The following is a 22430-nucleotide window of genomic DNA, read 5'->3' as shown; positions in this document are numbered from 1 at the left end:
GATTACCAAAAAAAAAAAAATTGGAAAAGAAATCTTAGAATCTGAATTCTAAAGAATCTGTAAAATTTTGAGCTCTTAAGCACATAGTATTTAAGTTGTGCTTATCAATCCAGAGAGGTGCCTATAAATACATTTCTCTGCACTCCTACATCCCATCATATAATGGTGTAATATCATCCCCTCATTCATTTCTTTTCCCAGTTATGTTACAACAATAACAAGCTTTTTTGAACCTTCACATTATGCTGGACATGGTATTGAATACTTTACAAATTAGGGTATAATTATAAAAATAATCCCTAATAAAAAGACACATTCCCTGAGTTAGAAAATAGCAGTGTCCAGAATGCTGATTATTAAAGAAATAGTAGTTCTGAAATATCTCCCATTTTATTTATTTGACCAGAAAAATGACAAACATCAGTAAGACCTCACCAGCCATTGCTATTCTTGGTTCCAAAAGTGTGACCTTTGTCACAACAAAAAGATCAGAATCTTGACTCTGTGCCCGGCAGACTCTGTGCTCCTCGACTCATGATACTTGGCAGACTTCTCATTGTGTAAGACACAGGCACTCCCTGGGGCTCTCCCTGTCTCCCTGTGCTACAGCCAGAGAGCCCACAGCCCTGCCAGGGACTCCCTCCTCCACTCCCTGCTCTGGACCTGTTCATTCATTTTTAATTTTCAGGTTTTACCATTGTCTCTCCACCACATACCCTCAGTCCCTGGTGACCCTGTTCTATTCTCTACCTCTGAGATCTACTTCTTTAAATTCCATGTATAAATGAGATCTGTTCACAAGTACTCTGTAGTTTGAAATCCCTTTTATTTTTTGTGACACTCAAGATCTAACATGGGGCCTCTTGAATGCAAAACAGGTGCTTTATCCCAGAGCCCAGCCACCAGCCACCAGCCCCTTGAACTGGTGTCTGCTTAGACTGTAGGCAGTCTGAGCGCAAGGACTGTGTTTTGACTATTTTCATTTACTTAATGCCAAATACTGTGCCTTACTGTAGGAATTTAGTCTCTTGTGTTTGACAGAGGACAGAACTGGTCCCCCAGGCATGACGGGAATGATGAACTGGCTGCCCACATGACATCAGACACTTCCTCCACTCACTGGGACCCCCTGAATGGCAGGAGTCATCTAGCTAAATGTGAAGACAATGTAGAGTTCATCCGCGTTCAGTTTCTTTTTTCTAACATGAATCTATGATTTTCTCAAGTTTATGTAGACTTCTAAGCTGACTGTTTGCTACTCCAGGAACAGGTATGCTAAGTTATTTCCTCCTCCTCCTTACCATTCTCCTTCTTTTTTTCTGCCTCAAAAAAGGAGCTGGTGGATGGACCCCACTTGTGTCAAATAAATACCAATGGCTGCAGATTGACCTTGGAGAGAGAATGGAGGTCACGGCTGTGGCCACCCAGGGCTGATACGGGAGCTCTGACTGGGTGACCAGCTACCTCCTGATGTTCAGTGACAGTGGGAGGAACTGGAAGCAATATCAACGAGAAGAGAACATCTGGGTATGTTTTCCAATAATAAGAATCACTACTCGTTGCTGCAAACCCATAAAGAGAAACAGTTTTCATGTACACTTTTTATTTTGTTTTCAATTGACACATAACAATTACACATATTTAGGAAATACAGTCTGTTAGATACATCTATGCACTGAATAGTAACTAAATCAGGGTATTAGTTTGGGCAAGGATATTTTGGAGAAAACTCCAAAATCACAACCAACAAAACTACAAGTAGAAAAATCAGATTATGACTAAGAAGCTTCCATACAACACAGGAAGCAGTGAACGATGAAGAGATAACCTAGAGAATGGGGAAAGATATTTGCAAAAGATACTTCTATTGAGAAAAAGGATTTTAAGGATTACTTTGAAAAAAAATTTATGTGAAAGCAGGTTGCCTATTTCAAAGAAAATATTGAAAGAGCCTCTTGTTACTATACCTTAAGTAGTGTGGAAGATTAAGAATAATACAAATCATATGTAATTTTCCTCGTTTTGTTGAATAATATATTTTAGCATTGCCTCTGCATGATTTCACATTAGTATATTGAATTTATTCTTTCATTTTCTCTGATTTAATCTCATGCTTCTGAAAGATACTGAAGTTTTAAAATTTAATGAATGAGCAGTTTGTCTATGTAGGACAAGTTCAAGAACACAGGCTTTGAACTTGAAAAATCGTATTTTCTTTATTATGTAGATACATTGAGAAATTCCAGGCTGTAGATCTCAGTGAGATCCTCCAGAAAACTTTGAATTTCCTCACGGTGGTGGCATTTCTATTGGTGATTATGTCTCAAAGCCTTTTTTGGAGGAATAATTTTTGTTTTAATTTTGTGAATATTTAACTTATTGTGTATTTAACTAAGTGAAATATATTGCAAAAATAATTTGGTACCTAAGGTTTGGAAGTAACTCAGATGTGTTTGAAATCTTGCTCTGCATTGATGAAGGCTATTTAAAAGGTTGGGCACGATTTCCCTATAAAAGAGATATTCTAAAACCAACACCTTCTGTCTCCCCTCCGTTCTTTCTCTGTTTCCCTTTTTTTTTCTTAGTCTAAAAGGTTATATGCTTAGGGAGAAATAATGTGAAGAATAAGGTCCGTATTAATCCAAAATAGTGTAAGTAGCACCAAATGCCAGTCCCCACCATCCCATCCCCTGTGGGCGGAGCTGAGCTTCACTGGAGTGACTGGTTTCCTTTCCTGAAGGCACATCACAGCGTGAGCGTCCTCTGAACTCACAGTGTCTTTCTGCATCTCTGGTTTGGGTTGACTTGTGCTTCTCCAAAACACATGCTGGAATCCTAACAGTGTGTTGAAAGGTGACTTTATTTGGAAATTGGTTATTTACAACCACATTAAAATGAGGTCAGTAGGGTTGGTCTTAATCCAATTACTCCTCCTAAATGAAGACATTTGAACACAAAGATGGACACTCATGGAGGGAGAGAAACCTCCATGAAGAGGAAGTAAGACGTCTACAAGCCAAGGAACACTGAGGTCTCCAGAAGCTAGGAGGTGGGCAGGTGTGGAACAGGTCTTTCCCAAGTGCTTGTAGAGGTAGTTGCCCTGTGGTCAGCTCCGTCTTTTGGCCTCTAGGAGCTTAGTTACTTTGTGTGAGGTACTTTGTTCTAATGGCTCTAGGAAATAAGTGCATTCTATGGAGTATAACTCTTCCATGTAGAGACCAGAACATCAGCAGATGTTTTCTGAATTAATGAGTGGGATTCATCCTCTCCCAGGATGCCTTTCTTGAGCAACCACACTGACAGTAGTCTCTCCCAGCCCTGCTCTTGTCTAGGACATGGTTGCACTAAAACTAGGACCCGTGGTACTGTGAGGATCTGGTTACTCCTGCCATTTTGATCCAAGAAGTGTTTGAGGGCAGGGCTTTGTCATGGCTCGCCCTTCCTCCTCCATCCCTCTGACCTACAAATTGTCACCATTTAATAAATTCAGTGCCTACTCTGACTGCACAGAATTTTAGGGTGAACCAAAGTTAATGTTAAAGAGATGGAACCCACAGACCAGCCTAGAGATGATTATTGGGTGTTCACCTACAAGACACAGACCCCAGGGACTGCAGAATGGAGCTTAGACAGGCCTTGAAGAGAGTGTTTGGAGTGCTGCAGAGTGATGAAGGTAGGTGTCCTAGAAAGCAGAATAACATGAGCTCTGAGATGCAAGAGGACTGGCCATACAGAGATGGAGAGACTGAGGAGTTTCATGAAAGTTGTAAAATAGCCAAGAGCGAGGGTCTCACGTTTGAATTATGAAATACCTCTGCAGATAGCTGAGTTTCTCCACCTACCTCAGCATCCAAGGGACCTTTTCCTTGTTCAGTCATCCATTCTTGCTTTTAGTAAATAAGAGATTGGTAGACTTTAATAATATCTTCTAGGAAAATATAAGCTGAATCACGATTATCTTCTTGATGAGTGTGGCCTTTCTGGTGTGTTCTGTTCTGTTACTTTTTGAGAAGTAAAATTCACTGATTGTCTTAGGTTTATCATTTTCTTAAAAGGATGAGTTGATATTGGCTGTTATATAGTCTTGTCATTGCTGCTGTAATAATAAATTGCATATCTTATATGAGCTTTCACCATTTATCTAGGCAACAATTCTAGATTTCATGAATGGAGTTAAAATAAGTTAGCTTAAAGAGATTTGGTTTTTATGTATAAAATTATTTACACTATGGCTTAAAGAAAACTGCATGTTTTTGTAAACTTACTATCATTTTTTTCCAGCACAGATTCAGCCTGGGTGCAGTGCTTGCCTTAGATTTATTGCATTAACCTTCCTCTCGCAGGAAAACAGAATGTGTCTCCAGATCTCTTCTAAAAAGCCTATTTATTTTATTTTTATGTTAAGGACACATTAAAAATTTATTCTCCAACCTCGTGTATTTCTTGGATGCTCTCCTTATCCTGTTTTTTAATGGATTTTTAATTTTTGGGGTCTGGGTCTATTCATTAGCTACACTAATGTTTTCTATTATTAAAGATCCACACTTGCTTTTCTGCAGTGCCTAATTCTAGAAGCAGAGCGATTAAAATGATAAAACCCAAACTCACATAGCAACAAAATCTGAATGTTCCAACTTTGGGGGCTGTTTATATTCTTTATTTATCCTGCTTAATGGGAATATCCATGTGTTTTATTGCAGAGATAGCCATGTGTAAGATTTCCGCCTAGTCACTGATGCTTGGTGTATGCAGTATAGGACCTTCCTAAAATCTGAAAGAAGAACAGTCTGAATCTGAAACAAATCAGGTGTCAAGGTGTCATGCATTGGATCTGGAATGTCCCCCAAAGGCTTTGGCTCTTGAAAAGTGATTGGATCAGGAGGATTCTGGCCCCATGAATGGATTAATCCATTGTTGGGTTCATAGCTGAATGAACTATTGAAGGTGGTGATTATTGTAGGAGGTGGGATCTGGATGGAGGGAGTGAGTCCTTGAGGATATGCTCCTGGGGATTACATGCATCTGCAGCCCCTTCCTCCATCTCTTTCTGCTCATCAGAGGCCCAGAATCAGTGGACCCAAGTGATCATGGTCTGAAACCTCAGAAGCTGTGAGCTAAAATAAATCTTTCTTTCCTTAAGTTATTTTTTCTCAGGTATTTTGTTACAGCCACAAGCCATCATCCCTAGTGTTGATTTTCCACTTATTTCTGTGAGACTTAAGAACCAAACCTGTAAAGAAATAGATCAGTCTTTAATTCCTTATGAAATTTTCTACAGGCTGGGATTGGCTATGGTCAGATCCTTATCCAATCCTTCCACTTGGCTTCAAGCTTTCCCTGTAAGCATCAAACTCCTTTTCTGTTTGGGTGTCAAAAAAAAATTAGAAAATGAGCATGCTTAAACACAAATTATTGCCTTCCACACTCTCCCCACCACCAAACCTATCTCCCCTGGGCATCCACCTGTCAGTAAATATTGCCATATTTACCAGCTGCTTGAGCCAAGATCCTTGGAGTCACCAGTGAACTCTATTCCTGCACACCCTACATTGGCTCCATCAGTGTATCCTGTCAACCCCAAATCCTTTGAGAATATGTGGGGTCTGTCAGCTTCCATCACTTCCACCATTATCACTACGGCTTGCCTCCCAGTCCTCCCCTGGACTATTGCATATGGCTTCCAATTACAAAATTCGTGGAATTTTATTTTCTTCAATTCTTGCTGCAAATGACCATGGATTTTGTGTTCCATACAATTGTAGTTGTTTTTAAGAAAGAACTTTTGTAGATTAAAGGAAGCAAAATTGACTGTATTCACTGCTTCTCTCTGGCTTCATAACATTTTGTGCTACACTGTGCTTCTGGATGCTCTTTAAAGGTGTCAAGTGAGGTCCGTCTTTTGTAGTATCTGTTCAGTCCCTTTGAAATCTTTCCCTAGGTAACTTAGCATATATAACTTCCTCGATTCATTTCTCAGATAAATATTCTCTTCTGCATAAAATTCTTTTATTCAAGGCCCGAACACACATACACACAACCCTTCCACCCCATCCATCCTTCATCCGTGTCTCTTCCTTTGCTGTGTGTTTCCCTGTGGGACTCATTATTTCTTGGTACTGTATATGGAGTTTTGTTTGTGTTCTGGATCTCTCGCTCCATTAAAATGTTTTATGCCAAGAAAAAAGTATCCCCTGAATAATATTGTGTGAGTTTGTTTTGTAACTTTTAAACTTTCTGGTAAAGAGGATGAGTTTTGCTTTAATTATATCATCGGATATCTTTATCTTCTCCCAAGTTTTATCTTTATCTTCTCCCAAGTTTTGTTTCAAAGAATTACCTTTCATCTGTATTAAAATCCAGCCGAATTATTTCTCAGTACTGGTCATCTTATCACCATTTTACTTTGGAATACAAGTAATATCCACAGATATTAAGTCCTTCAGTAATAATAATTAATATTATGTGAAAATACAGTCACTTGCCTCATAATGAAATTTTAGACAAAACAGCTGTATGTGATTGTGGAACCATTGGACTGTATGACTTAGGGACATCGCAGCCATCTTAGTTTGTGTTAAGTACACTCTAACAATCACTATATGACAGAGTCACTTAATATCACATTTTTTCAGAAGGTGCCCTTTGTTAGCAACTGGAGACAGGGTGTCTAGGTGTAAGACATGACTGTTAAGTTATGTTAGTCATGTTAGGATTTTTTAAAAGTAGTTTTAGTAAAAGAAGTGTTTTCCCCCCTCATTTGTATTCCACATAATATCCTCTTTAGTAGATATCTCTCTTTTCAAAGAATTTTGTATCTGTGTTAGTCCGTTTTTTGATGCTGTGACCCAAATAACCAACAAGATCAAATTAGAGGAGAAAAGTTGGGCTCATGCCTTCAGAGATTCAGTCCACGGTTGGCCAACTCCATTGCTCTGGCCCACGGTGGAGCAGAACATCATGGCAGAGGGCCACTGTTCTACTCATGGTGGCCAGAAAGGAGGGGGGAGGGAGAAGGGGCCACAGGGAAGCTGCAGTCTTCCTGGGCACATCCCCCATTGACCCACTTTCTCCAGCCATGTCCCACCTGTCTATAGTTACCACCTAATTAGTCCATTCACAATAAGTTGGACTGATTAGGTGACAGCTTTCACAATCTAGTCATTTTACCTCTGCACATTACTATGTCAACACAGGAGCTTTGAGGGGATACCTCTTATCCAAACCATTCCAGGATTCAAAATGTATGTCCATCCAAACTGGGAAATCTAAATATACCTGCTCATGCGTGTGTTCCTGAAGTACACTGGTGGACCTCCCTGGAAGCATAAGTTGTCTGAATTTTCTCCTTGATGGTCTGGCCTGATTGGAGCACAGGTGAGGTCATCTAATCCAAGAGCATGAAGATGGGGATCAGAGAAGAGCTGATCATGTTGGAGTGAGCAGGGACCCGATGGAAGAGGCTGCACTAAGCACCACGCAGACAGAAAAGCTCTTAGTGGCTTCTTTGTCCTTCTACAATAATGCAAATGAGTGCATCTTCTGAGCCAGGCAACAGTTAGGTGACCCTGGGAGAAGAGGAGCTGGTGGGGTGGCTGGGTAGCCAGCAAGCCCTGCGCCCCTGACAGGCATGGACACAGTGAGTCAGAGGGAGAGCAGGTCTGCAGACAGAGCCAGCCCCTGTCTTGTTACACAGGTGCAGTGCCTGAGCTCTGTTTCCTCCAGGCTCAGGGGTGATCATTTGATCTCCTGTCTTCATTGATGTTTATTCTGCTTCTGGCTGTAGTAACTGCAGCTTGTTCCTTCTATATCTCCACATCTTCGCATCACCTTCCCTTCATCTAACGCCAAGTTGGGCATATTGTCTGTATAAAGCTGACCGCATTATCAACAGATCCATGTATATTGTGCACATACAAAGAATACTCAAGATTAGGCAATATTTTTTTTTTCCCTTGAAGGAAAGGGCTTTTCCTAAATAGGAAGCAAGAGGGAAAAACAAATATTTTGTCCATGATTGAAACTAATGCCATCTGCTATTTATGAAGAACACTCTGGGCATCAAGCTATATGCCTTCTGGGCTTGCCAGTACCTCCATGCCTGATCTTTGCACCATTGCATCCAAAGTCCTGATTTCCAAGAAGGTGAAGAAACAGTCTTTTTGCATTTTTCCTGATGAAGCATTCTGCAAAAATTTTAGTTCTGAACATATGTAATCTACCTCAGAGCAAAACTCAAAGAGAAAGAACGTCAGTAATGACAGAATCTTTCCTGTGAGTGGTAACCATTGAATGGGAAGTGTTTCTTAAGCTGCATTTAAGGTCAAGCAGCCCAAGCTTTAAAAATTCCTTTGAGGTAGGTCTGTGCAAGCCAGGAGTGCCACATCAAGTGACACCTCTACAATGTGACCTTTCCAAGCTCCGGAAACTGAAGGGCGTCACAGGGTGTCGCCCACTTCATGAGTTGTTAAAAGGCATGCTCTGAGTTTCAGTTGCAGGATTTAAAGAGTTCCGAGGATGGCTGGTGGTGACGGATGCATAATCTGAATGTACTTAATGCCACTGAACTGTAGGCTTGAAAACGATTGAAATGTTAAGCTCCGCATGACATCTATCTTAGCACAATGAAAGCATTTTTTAGAAAGTATGCAACAAGTTACTTCAGTAGTCAGTGGGCTCTATTAATAATGTATGATCTACACAGCACTACTCATTTTTTTTCTGTTTTCAAGCTAAAACCTTTAAAAAGCTCCTTGGGTTAATATTTTTCGATTAATATTATTCATCTGAGTTCAGTTAGTGTGAGGGGGAGCCCTCTGCATCCTGATAGCACCAGGAGCACAGAGGTAGTCCCTGCAGGGAAGGATGTGGGTCAGGGCCACATAAGCTCCACGGGTAGACCTGTGACCTTGAGACACAGCAGAAACAACTTGAACTTACACTTGTGTTCTCTTGAATGAATAAATTGCCCAGGAATTTTGTGGAAAATCAAAATGGCAACTGTGGATGAGTGTCATGAGATAATCAAAGATGGCCGTGGAATGCCATCATTGACCCCCAACCCCTTGAAGGACAAGCTCTTGCAGCTTCTTCCTTATTCCATGCCCTAAACTTTTGAAAGCACTTAGGATGATATTAAGAATGACAGGGCTACTCCAGAATCTCACTGGTTAATTTCACAGTGAGAGATTCTGTTTTGTCAGGGATTCTGTTCTTTGGTCACATTTAGAATCCATATAACAGCTCAGTCCCATTTTGTCTTGGTAATAAGTGAAAATCTCCCCTGTTGTGGCTTGGATACAAGGTGGTCACTCACATCCCCTGGGTTGAAGCAGGAATATTCAGAGGTGAGATGATCAGATCATGAGAGCTGTGACCTAATCAGTGGATGGGTCCACTTGATGGATTAATAAATTGAAAGGACTGGAGGGTAACTGTGGGAAGGGTGAACATCTTGCCATGATGTTCTGCTAACCTCGGGCTCAGAGCAGTGGAAGCAGTTGGCTGACCGTGGCCTAAACCTCTATAACCATGAGCCCAGATAAGCTTTTTTTGCTCTAAGTTGTTCTTGTTGGGTGTTTTCGTCCCAGCAGTGAAAACCTAACTAAGAGGCTCCCTTGTGGGTTCTTTAAGAAAAGCTTCACCACGGCCCTGAAGGAGACTCTCTCAATGGAAGCCTGGTTTACCAGCAGAATCCTTTGATTTCCCTCTAGGTTCCCGATTGTGAGTCATTTAACTTTCTGAAAACAACTACCCTACAACTACAGACTTCCTGAGAGGTCACAGCCTTCATTTTTCATTCAGTGACATTGACAAATCAGAGCTATTTGCTTACCTAAGCGGTTTTCTTTCAAAAGAAGTATAGTATATACTCTGCTTTTATCCAAGATATTGACAAGTATGGCTTTTTCCTGCACAGAAACTTTGGCTACCATGATAAAATTTATCTTAGGGAGAATAGCCCTCTATATAGTTAGTGAAAGTTCTAATTAATAATAACTGTCAGGGAAATGCAAATTAAAATTACGTGAGATATCATCTTGCATCTTTTAGAGTGGTTCTTATGAAAAAAATAAGCCAGGCATGGTGGTACACACCTATAATCCCAGCAGCTAAGGAGGCTGCAGCAGGAGAATCGAAAGTTCAAAACCAGCCTCAGCAACAGTGAGGCACTAAGCAACTTAGTGAGACCCTGTCTCCAAATAAATAGAGCTGGGGATGTGGCTCAGTGGTTGAGTGCTCCTGAGTTCAATCCCCGGTAATAAGAAAAAGAAAGATACCAAGTGGTGAGGGTATGGAGAAAAGGAAACTCTTGGTAGGAATCTCTATTAGTGCACCTATTATAGAAAACAGTATGGAGATTCCTCAAAAAATTAAAATAGAACTTGCTAATGATCCAGCAACCCCACTACTAGGCAAACATTCAAAGGAAATGAGGCAGCAACTCTAAGAGACACTTGCAGTCCAGGTCTGTAGCAGCACTATTCATAGAAGCCAACAGAGCCCCTCTAAGTGGTCATTGGTGGATGAATAGAGAAAGGAAATGTGGTATATATACATGGCAGAATACTCTGAGCCTTTCAAAAGGAAGTCCATCCTTCATGACAGCATGGAGAAAGGACATTATCTTATGTATAATAAGCCAGGCACCGAGAAACAAATACTGCACAGTCCCACTTAGACGTAGAATCTAAAAAATGTTGAACTCAGAGGCAGAGAAGCCGGTGGTGCCTACCAGGGGCTGGCTGGCAGGGAGGAGGCTGTTTGGGGAGATGTTGGTCAAAAGGATGCAAAATTGCAATTACATTAGAGGAATAAATTCAAGAGATCTGTTATACAACACGGCCGCTATAGTTATGGTGTTCTGGTTAAGTTGCTTAGGGGCATCACCAGGTTGCTGAGACTGGCTTAGAACTTGGGATCTCCCTGCCTCAGTCTCCTATGCCTCTGGGATCACAGGCGTGTGCCACCATGCCCAGCTAAAAAATTAATTTTAAAAAAGAATAAGCCAAGCAATTAGTATAAAGAATTATAATAAGGGAAATTAGTCCTACAAACAGGAGAAATATATAATAAAGCTGAATTCTGGATTTTTGGATGCTAAATATTAGTATGAAGAACAGTGGAGAAAAATATGGTATCCATTAATAAATTACAACATGTATGCTGACATGTCAAATATATGATATTTTAAATGAATAAGAAAAATAGTTACTTCATATATTATATGAAGACAATTAAGTAGTTATCTGCAAAAAGAAAACAAAATAATGCTCACTTCTCTATTTTTACATTTATTTTTTAATTGTAGCTGAACACAAGATCTTATTTTATTTATTTATTTTTATGTGGTGCTGAGGATCGAACCCAGGGCCTTGCATGTGCAAGGTGAGCTCTCTACCACTGAGCCACAACCCCAGCCCCTGACCTCACTCTTTATATCAAAATATATTGCATATATTTAAAGATATAAAGTAAGGCATCCATAGAGACAGTCTCAGAGGATTCTGGGAGAAAGTTTGCCTTTACAGTATTGGAGTGAGCACATATTTTTAAGAAAAATGCAAACCCAGATCACACTGAATAGACAAATAAATTATCTTTCTAGAAAAATACTACATGAAAAAATGCCACCATAGATATCAATCCAGGATTGGGAAATGAGATTTTAATGGACACAACATTGTTAATTTCCTTATCTATAAAAGTGCCTTTACACATTGAAGGATAAGGATGGAAAGGCAATGTAAAAATGAGAAATGTTAATGAGCAGCCCAGACCAAGAAATGATTTCTAAATGTATGAAATGATGTTCGCCTTGCTTACACATTGAAGAAACGAAAATAAAGCCGCAGCACTGAGACTCTCCTCAGCTCAGCAGGATGGATTAAAACATTTTATTTTCTCCAACTCTTACAGTTACCTATTAAGTGTAAAGTCTCTTAAAATCAAATGTAAACGGTACACCAACCCTGCGAGATCATGGATAGTACTGCTTAGCCTAAGACTCATGTTAAAAAAAAAATTCAATGAAAATGAAGAAGTTTTAGTTTGAAGAACTAACAACCTGAGTGCTTCAGTGTGTACCCAGCAAGATTCTTTTGTGCTTTGTATATGTTTAAATCCTTAACAAGACTCTACGAGGTAGATACTAATGGTCTTCCCAGATAATATCAAGGAAAGAAAAAAAAAAATTACAGGTTTTGTCTATTTAACCCAACTGTAGATTGAATGGGTAATGGCTCAAGGATTTGAACCCAAGAAGTCTGGCTGCAGAATCTGAACTCCCTGCCCGACCCCAGAGCTAGGCCTGTTATGTGACTGCTCCTGAGTTGAGAGTGGAATTTGGAGGATTCAGAATCAGCACCACTTCAGATGCTGGTGGGAATATGTATTGATACTACTCCTAGACAGCCAGCCATTTGACAATATCTATATTTCAAAATTGATCTCCTTGCAATGTTCTGGATGAAGGTAATGCAAAAAGAGCAATGTTTTCATCTCTCAATGTAGAAGCTACATGAAGTAGTTCTACTTGCAGGAATGAATCTCACCCTTACGGCATTAATATATGCACATATATGCATGTAGGAACACACATAGATTATACCATTTTATAATAATAAAATGATATGTTTATACATTTCTCTAATTGCTAGGTGACTGATAAATAAATTCAAACATTTATACTCTGCAAAAACACCCACCCTTAATAGAGAATGAGGTAAACATATTGACTGATAGTGAACTTCAAGATGTTTTTTTAAAGGCAAGGAAGAGAATAAAATATTCTCCCATTTGAAATTTCCAAAATGAATATCTAGATCTGTAGGTATAATGTGTACATGTAAAATACAGGAGATTTCTGGAAGGGTCCACTAGAAAAATAATTGTAGCAATTTTCCCCTCTGGAAAAGAATAGGGGTTAAATATATATATTTAAAATGGATCCATGTATGGCTTAAACTACATGTGTCATATAGTCTTTTCAATTAAATTCAAAGCAATTAAAATTCATTTAAAGTAATAAATAATGTAATTATTTTATTTATTTACTTATTTATCTTGTACCAGAGATTGAACACAGAGGTGCTTAATCACTGAACCACATCCCAGAAATTTTTAATTTTTTTTAATTTTAGAGACAGGGTCTTGCTGAGTTGCTTAGGGCCTTGCTAAGTTGCTGAGGCTGGCTTTGAACTTGAAATCCTCCCAAGCCTCTGGGATCACAGGCGTGCGCCACGGTGCCTGGCTAAATTATGTAATTCTGTTACCCACTGAAGTCTCTCCAGGATGAAAACCAACTGGCAAAGCTCTGTTATAAAGCCTTAGAGTGAGCGTGCAGTCCTGTCTTTCCCTGAGAGGGAGGGGATCATAGGGGGTGAAGAGGAGAGAGGGATTGGGGTAGAGTGGCCCATGTGGACATCACTGTGTTGGAAGGAAGGGGACTTTCATGGGCTTTCAAATGAGGAAGAGCAGCCTCGTGTCAGAAAGAGACTCACAGAGGGAGGCCACATGGAATACTGTGAAATAGACTTATTATATATTTTTTTTCTTTCTTTTCTTTTTAATATCTAATATGTATCTCACTCAGGGCAAATGCCATTCTCACTTTGTTATTTTGGTTATAAGCCCCATGGAATTAGATTGGAGGCATCAGATTCTAGTTTTGATATTTATTTTAGTGGTATTTTGATGACATATTTGTTTGATGTTTAATGAATGATATTTATCCGTGCCCTGAGCTCTCCAGCCTTAGATGATCATGGGCTATGGTGGGGATACCATCTAATGAAGGGTAAAACTGAGCCCTGTTCCTAACGTGGCCTCTGGTAAAACCCTTGACCAAGCACCAGGGGCTCAGCACCTGTGAGCTTCTCTTCTTCTTTTTTTTAATATTTATTTTTTAGTTCTCGGCAGACACAACATCTTTGTTTGCGTGTGGTGCTGAGGATCGAACCCGGGCCACACGCATGCCACGCGAGCGCACTACCGCTTGAGCCACATCCCCTGCCCTGAGCTTCTCTTCTTTTTATTACGAAGTGAAAGGTGGAGGCAGGATCCAGTCTTGTGCTACAGGCCGAACCATGTGGAATTGCCAGCATTTAAGGTATTTGACCTATACAAACAGCAATGTCAGGTGACAGACTAATAGACACACATTGATTCTCTTTCTAGGCTTAAAATTGAATGGTTCAGCATGCATTTGCCACAGAGGCAGCTGCAGCTCATTCTAAGTTCTGATCTGTGCCCTTTTCCATTCACAGGGTGAACTTATTTCTCGTGTTAGTGTTTCCTCGGTGTATATACACACATGTATTTGCACGCGCGCACACACACATACACACACATATGCTGCAATAAGCTGGAAAAAAAGAAGCCTAAGGAAGACTGAATGATGAACTTGGGCCTCCTTAATAAATAACAACAATGATGTAAAGCTTAACGAATATTATTCATTATATTATTGTGCTCTAAAGTATTATTGAAGTTCAAAGAAGAATTAGCTTTGCTGTGTCCTCTGCTTCCTTTCTGTTGATAGATAGGGTATCAGAGTTATCACAGAGGATTCATTTGAAATGAGGAAAACGTATGAGTACAAATCTGTCAGGATTTGGGTGGGTTCACTGGGGAACCTTGTGAACAGAGGTGACACATCACCTTTGTTTCAAAATACATTTCATAAAAATGGGTTGCTTTGCTGTGGGAGCCGTGGGCGCTGTCCACCACTTTAACTCTGGCTTTCTTCCAGGATGACCTCCTTTTGCATTTCAGCCATTGACTCAGTTTCCAAATTTTTGTAGCTAGATTGATCACTAGGGTTACAACTCTTGACCCTCATGATCACTTGTTTCCCCAGGTACTGGGAATTTAACTCAGGGACACGTTACCCACTAAGCTCTATCCCCAATTCTTTTCTTTGTTGTTGTTGTTATTGTTTGTTTTTTGAAACAAGTTCTTGCTAAATTGCCCAGACTGGCTTGAACTTGTGATCCTCCTGCCTCAGCCTCCTTCCTAAGCACTGGGATTATAGGTATGCACCACCATATCCAGCTCATGAGCACTCCTTGTTTGTCCTTGGTTTGGGGCATCCCTGCCCAAAGCTTTGCATCTCATCACCTCTGCCTGGGGCCCTTCGACCAACAGTAAAGCCATGTGCCTGCCATCTTCAAAATATTTCCCTCCACCTTGAAAATATTCACCAAATTATTCCTTCTCTATCACAGAAATGGCTTCTGAGACAGTTCCATTTCCAGAGGTTTTATGAATTACCAGGAGCTGCATTGGTTTGCCTGATCTCTCCCTGACAACAGTTGAAATTCAGTTATTTTCTGTTCTATTTCACAATGACTTTCACTCTGTTCTCGCCCAGCTATACCTTTGACACACATGAATGCCTGTGTACATTAATATCTATGGACTACTGGCTAAAATGTGTATCACTTAGTCCATTTCATTATTAGAGACAGCATTGTTCATTTCATACTGAGAATTCTAAGAGATGGGGACTTTGTCATATCTCCTTCATATGGATAGAATCTTAAATCATCTCTACAATGGATTTTTGCCTAATGTGTCCTTTTTAATACATGGATAAGAATAAATATTAACAGTACGATATTCTAAATAACCACCTTTTTTGATAAAATGGAATGTGTTATCTAGTCATGTCATGGATTGCATTATAGATGTTTCCGTTTATTTATAACAAGACACTTTGCATAGCTCTGACAGTGTACAAATACTTACAAGAAATGCTCTTCCTCATAATTAAGGAGTAAGACCTGAACCAGGTGACACTCTCTCTCTCTCTCTCTCTCTCTCTCTCTCTCTCTCTCTCTCTCGGCCTCACACATGCTAGACAATTTTATTCTACCACTGAGCCACAACCCCAGCCCTAGACATCTCCTACCACTGAGCTATGATGCCTTTGGCTCTCAAGTGACTTCTGTCCATATTTCCAATTCCTCTTTTTGTCCCCTTCGAAAGATGCTCCTGTAAAAGCCTTTCTTTACAGCAATAAAATCACATTTCTCCTTTCACAAATGTTCCCGTGCAGTCAACTTTGGGTGCTGTGGAAAGTTGTCCTTTGTAAAAGATTCAAGGGCCAGCGCATCACTTCTGAAGTAGCTGCAAGAGAAAAGATGGGCCTTAGCAACATCAACCACTTAGGCTCAGCATCGAGCGTATCAGACAGAAATGATGCAGAAGTCGGTTTTGTTCTCCATTTTAAAGATGGATGTTCGTTTTGAATTTGAACTCTTATCTCTTATTTTGTATTCGTCAATGTCCTTATTAATCATTCAAATCATTCAAATCAAATGGCTTGTCTTTCTTTGGGCACCTGGAACATTCTAAAGACACAATATTATTCTTTTTTTTTTTGAAGATTTTTTTTTTTAAAGAGAGAGAGAGAGAGAGAGAGAGAGAATTTTTAATATTTTTATTTTTAAGTTCTCGGCGGACACAACATCTTTGTTGGTATGTGGTGCTGAGGATCGAACCCGGGCCGCACGCATGCCAGGCGAGCGCGCTACCGCTTGAGCCACATCCCCAGCCCCACAATATTATTCTTTTTAAGAGAGAGAAAGAGAAAAAGTACCTCAATGGTGGAAAGAGGTCCCTGGGGAGCTATTGTGCTCCACTCCAGCAAAAGCTTCATTAGCAAAACTTCTGACTGAAAGGAAAGAAATTCAGATTCGAAAAAGGCTTGTATTTATTGTAAAGAAGTTTGCAAAAATGACTATAAAAGACACCCAAAAACTTAATGCAAAATTACTCTGGCAGTATCCTCTCCACCCTTGCTTTTCCAAAATAATAAAATGTAAAATGGTCAATAAATTTACATTAACAATGATTTTTTTCCACCCTCGAATCAGAATTGCTTCCTTAATTAGTTAATTAAGCAAACTCAAATGAAAATTAGCTTCTCTTCAAGAGCTTCCACGTCAGAGATGCCAGGTCACAATTAAAACACCCCTGTACTGAGAAGGCATTGTCCTTATCATATCTCATTAATTTGCTACAGACACATATTTGAATACATTTGTTGAATTCTCACAATGCGTACCATCGATTTCTTATTCTGTTTGGAATCTTAATGTTGAGAGATTTTTTTCCCCATCTGAGCCAAAATCTTTTTGCTATGAGATGAAATATTTTTTAAAAAATTAGATCTGAATGAAAACTACATTTGTGACTCTGATCAGACTGAGCAGGCTCTGGGTTCACCTGAGTTTGGGCTCAGGAATATATATATATATCTTCTCACAACCCAGTCCCCCCATCTTTCATGGGCTGCCTGCTTGGGTATTGCTTGCAACTTCTGGTTACCAGGAGTCCATGGAGTCACATCTTAGGGCAAACTGCTGCTTGCTCCAGGGCTCCAGAACATTCGGTGGTGCTTTAGTCACCCTTGTCTGTCTCTTCCCGTCTTCTCATCTTCCCTCTCTTTTCCTACCTCTTTCTCTTTGTTGATCCTCACCTTCCAGGCTACTCAGATTGTGGCACAATCAGCGTGGCTGGACCTGATTGGCTAGCTAAGGCGCCGAAGGGAAAACATTAGTAGGAATCTTCAGCACCTGATCTCTCTTCTGGCACATGTGTGCATCCTAAGGGTGGATTTGTGGAAATTATGGTCCTACCTCTGTTGTCTAGCTCAAGATGGACTCAAACACTCGGAATGGCAAATCAAGTAGGACAGAGCTGCCATCAGGTGAGCGGGAGGAAAGAGTAGGAAGGTAGGTAAAGAAGGCAGAGGCGGGAGTCCGTCTGCTGGGTTCACATATAGGGTCCACCACCTACTAGCTGTGTGGACCAGTAGCTTAATCTTTTAACACCTTTTGTCTTCATCAACACGGGTATGTATTGCTCTACTATGTACCTGTTGGGATTATTGTGAGAGTGAAACAAAAATATCTGTATCAATGAATGAGAGAGATAAAATGATCCGTAACTTTATCTGCCCGAGGACAGGGGATGCCTGATGGCAAGGGCTTTAGGAGGAACATGAGATGATGAAACGGAGGAAGCAAGTAAGGCTTGGTAGGAGTGTGATGCTTGGGGAAGGAGATGGACGTGTGTGAGCAGAAGAGAGGATGAAGGGGAACCTAGAGACACTTGTGTGTGATTACAGCCTGGGGGACTCGGTCTACTACTTTCAAGAATACCTGAAACTGGGTGGGTTATAAGGTACAAAGGTCGAGTTTGGCCTGTGGCTCTGGGGGCTGACAAGGCCCAGAATATAGGGCTGCAACTGCTTGGCTTCTGGTGAGGGCCCCACGTGGTTCACCTCATAGCAGCAGGGCAGGCAAGTGTGTGTGGAAGCCACAAAACACAAGGGGTAGTCTTGCTGTATAGTAAGCCATTCTGGAGGTAAGGGACCCAGGCTGCAAGAGTGACATCAGTCCTCTTAAGGGGCTGACCACCTCTTTAAGGCCTCACCTCCTAGCACCACCACAGTGCAGGTCCAATTTCCCCATGTTGCGGCAGGAATAAACCAGAGGCAGGTGACAGCGCTGGGGATCATGGTGGAAACCTGAGAGAGTGGATATAAGAGAGACTCAGAGAACAGGTACCTGAGGGGGTGGTAGGAAGAAGGACCCAGGATATAGAAGACACTGGAAAGAGACAGTACTTTTTCTGAAACAGGAGGAAGAGGTGATTATGTTTTATGTCAAATTTCTGAAAGGGACTTTCTGCCTGTTATCTATTTGTTGTTCATAAGATTCAAGTTTTGTGGTAAGAGGCATGCAGGAAAGTGGAATTGGAGCAGGGAATCTGGCTGTGTGTACAGCCGCCATGTGGAATGGAAGAAAGAATTGGACATGAAAGGAACCAAAGGGACCTCTAGTGACAACACCTTTTTACACTGAGAATCCTACGTGGGCCATTGCCCAGGTCACTGAAGTCTGAAACTCAGGCGTGGGGGACCTGAGCATGAGTTCAGTGATCCACCTGGTGATTTCAGTGTGAGGTCAAGGCTGGGAACACTGTCCTGGTGGCTTAAAGACCACAGGCTGGAGGTCATGTATAAGGCCTCCTTCTGCAGGGCTGGGGTTTCTCATTAACATTCAAATATGTGAAGGACTTGAGGAGGCAGCTCCTTGGATTGGCCCCAGGTGAGCCTCCGTAGGGATGTTGTCATGGATGACTTTGACACTAGCATGTCAACAAATTGACAAAAGAGTGAGTGAACAATAAATATACTATTGTGGCAGCATAAGGAGGATAATTAGACCTTGAGAGGCTGATAAAGTCAGAAAGTCAACATGTCCAAAGCAGATCTATATGAAGGTGAGAATTCTGACAGTATTTGGAAATGTACACCAATCTGTAGAATTTAAGGATCTAAGAGTTGAAAGATGGCACCACCATCCCAACAGATGGTCAAGGTGGCCGTGGGAGAGAGCACTGGAGTGGGGCAGTTGGAGCTCATGAAACTCAAGCATGGTCAGTCCAGGTGTCTTATGGGTCTGCCTCAAAGCTGTGCGAGTTCTGAAGTTGAGATGGAGGAGATGGAGGTAGATGTGAGGGAATGCCTTGGAGTTTAGTCCGTGACAGTGGCCATGCAATGCAGAGGGGGCAACACTCAGGTGATATTTAGGAGAAGAGTTATTTTGTCACTGTGTTTGGTTATTTTTGTGAGGGAGGAAATTTATTGTTCTGCAGTTGATGGGAGATTGATAACAATGCTTTCAGATCTCACCAAAAGGAGGATGAGAAAACATGAAGAAGGTGTGTTCCTAAGGGTTTTAGGACAGTGATGTCCAAAAGACAGGTTTGGATTTCAATCAACATGATCATCATAGACTGGCACCTAATACTGCTGAATGTTTATTGTGAATCGGGTGCCATTATAGGAATTTTTTTAAAGTATTTTTTTTAGTTGTTGATGGACCTTTATTTATTTTTATATGATGCTGAGAATTGAACCCTGTGCCTCACACATGCCAGGCTCTGCCACTGAGCCACACCCCCAGACCCATTATAGGAATTTTAGGTGTATGATATCGTTTACTCTTTCACAATGAAATTGGGATGAAGAAATGCAATTCAGAGAGGTTAAGCAACCTGTTCATGTTGCATAATGGGTCAGTGGGGGGATCAATTAGAAACCTGAGCTGCCCTAATAGAGAGGTCTCGATTTTTTCTTTCTACAATAGAACATTCTAACATTAAGCAAGTCTTTTTTTTTCTTTTCTTTCCTTCTTATTCCCATCCTCTCCCTCCCTTCCTTCCTTTCTTCCTTCCTTATAAATGAGGGATATAGAAGAAAGAACTGCAAGAAAGGAGGAGAGAAGTAGGAAGGTACATTAGGGAGACAGGGATCCTGAGAGCAGATAAACCGGCAGGTTGATCTGAGGCTCCGTGTCCAGGGAGATAGGAATGAGAAGCCTGGGGAAACTGCTGGCCTTGGGTTCTGAGCAGCATCCTGGAGGGATGTGGTTTGCTGCTGTCCTGGCTCAGACCGTGTTCAGCGTTCTACTTAGCAACAAGTCGTTTGGTGCCTCTGGATTCTGTCTGCCTAGAAAGTCAGACCTGGTATAGACCAGGCATGGCTGTTCTAATCAGGTTTGGAATTCATCAGGGAGGAAGAGTTTAGCATTAGGTAAAGTGCATGCCCTGCTTCACGAGGAGACCCATCAAAAAACCCCGGGATATCTGCATACAGAGACATATTGTAGTGGCACCCCCTCCTCCACAGAAAATCTTCACTAAGATTCTCCAGAAATCTTCACCATAGTTGATTTTAGGACTGTCAGCAAAAGAGTCTACAAAAGAGTTCAATGTGGGTAAACTTCCTGTTTTCCTGTTGCTCTATTTTACTTGGCCACTGGCCTGGAAGAAATCAGCACTCCAGGTTCTGGACACCCCTTTACTAGTATTTCACAAACATTTATCCAGTAGAGTAGAAGTGTGTTTGCAAATGCAAAGTGTGATAATAAAAAGACAAGTACTTTAACAAGGCCTCTGGCCTTGAGCTGGGCTTCACGGAGATGTCTACATTTCTAAGATGAGAGAAGTTACCAACTGGGCTCCATGGTAACAGCTGGCAAGGGAGGGAAGAAAGGGGGAGGAGAAGCTCTCCCCTTCTCAGGTGTTGTCCTTGAAGGGTTAACTTGCCCAGAACATCGAAATAAAAATCTGCTTTATGTGGACTTCTGCAGACTGTGAACTTGTGAGCCCCTCCCCTTACATGCTGGGTATAAAATTCTGAAATTACCTGAACTTGGGGTTCAGGGGATTGATTGATGACAGCAAAAGCTGTGACCTCTGAACCTGGCTGCAGCCAAATAAAACTGTTTCTTTCTTCTATCTTTGGTGCCCTGCCTCATATGTCCCCTACAACAATATCAGATGGAGGGAAAGACAGTTTGGGTCTTCAAGTTGCAGTCCTAAGAGGCTCTTCCTGTCACCTGCGACGTGTTCTCTGAACAAGTCTATACCCAGGTGACTGGTTCTAAATCACTATCCCAGTCTGAGAACCACAGAGGAAAGGGAGAAAGAACGAAAAGAAGATGCAGGGGAGAGAGGCAAGGGGCAGAGTGTGGAGAGTCCTCACCTGCAGAATAATTCAAAGAGCAGGGCTGACCATTCCTACATGGGGGTTTAGGCCCCACCAGGTTCTGGGCCTTCTCTGCAGAGTTTGCTGCATTGTTTTTATTTTCCATTTTTTACTTGTTTTGGGGTTGCATTTGCTTCGGTTTGGCTTTCTGCTTTTCTTGTCTTGATTGTAGCTTTATTAATTCCATGTGCTACCTCTTTTCCAGTGACCACTTTCCTCCCATTACTGCAATTTTACCTCGAAAGCCAAAGGCTGATTTTCTACTCACTGCTAGTAATGCAAACTCATACAGGGAAGTCTGACTGCCCTTTACAAAAATGGCAACATCTGTAAATTAAATCATGTTCATCTTGAAGGAAATCATCTGCTCAGTAAATACCGAGGACTGCTGTCCCTGGGGACCATGTGTGAGAACTGCTGTCCCTGGGCACCGTGCATACACGCATTATAGTTGTACTTTCACATGTGTGTTAATGAGGATGGTCCATGCCCCATAACTTATATTTTTAAATGTGATACAGTATTTAAGAAGAATACTGCAGAAGCACGTGCTTTTATTGTTCTAAATTATTTCTGGCTTAAATCTCCCATCCAAGGACTCATGAAATGATAATAGTGATAGGAGGACTAAAGGGTGAATTATGATAATGAGCAATGTGAGAAGCAAACACTACCTTGAGGTAAAAGTGAAGAAAACGATTAGCTGATTAGCCGTGAGGTCTGAGAATGTGCTCTCTGTGAGCAAACAGGAAGCAGACCCTGCAGACTTGAAGAGGACTTGCACAGCTCTTTCAGAAAAGCAGCCTGAGAAAACACCTTGCTCTTGCAAATTGCACGTATGCAAAGCCTGAAACACAATACTGTT

The 22430-nt window shown here is 41.1% G+C and overlaps 1 pseudogene; it reads left to right on the top strand.

Moving 5' to 3' along the window:
- The first annotated feature begins 1341 nt into the window (after nucleotides 1-1341).
- LOC144251444 (contactin-associated protein-like 3) overlaps nucleotides 1342-22430 on the top strand; it is a 191887-nt pseudogene continuing 170798 nt past the window's right edge.

Source organism: Urocitellus parryii, assembly GCF_045843805.1.
Source record: "Urocitellus parryii isolate mUroPar1 chromosome 13 unlocalized genomic scaffold, mUroPar1.hap1 SUPER_13_unloc_6, whole genome shotgun sequence".
In the NCBI taxonomy this organism is placed as follows: Eukaryota; Metazoa; Chordata; class Mammalia; order Rodentia; family Sciuridae; genus Urocitellus; species Urocitellus parryii.
This window is presented reverse-complemented; position numbering and strand designations above follow the sequence as displayed.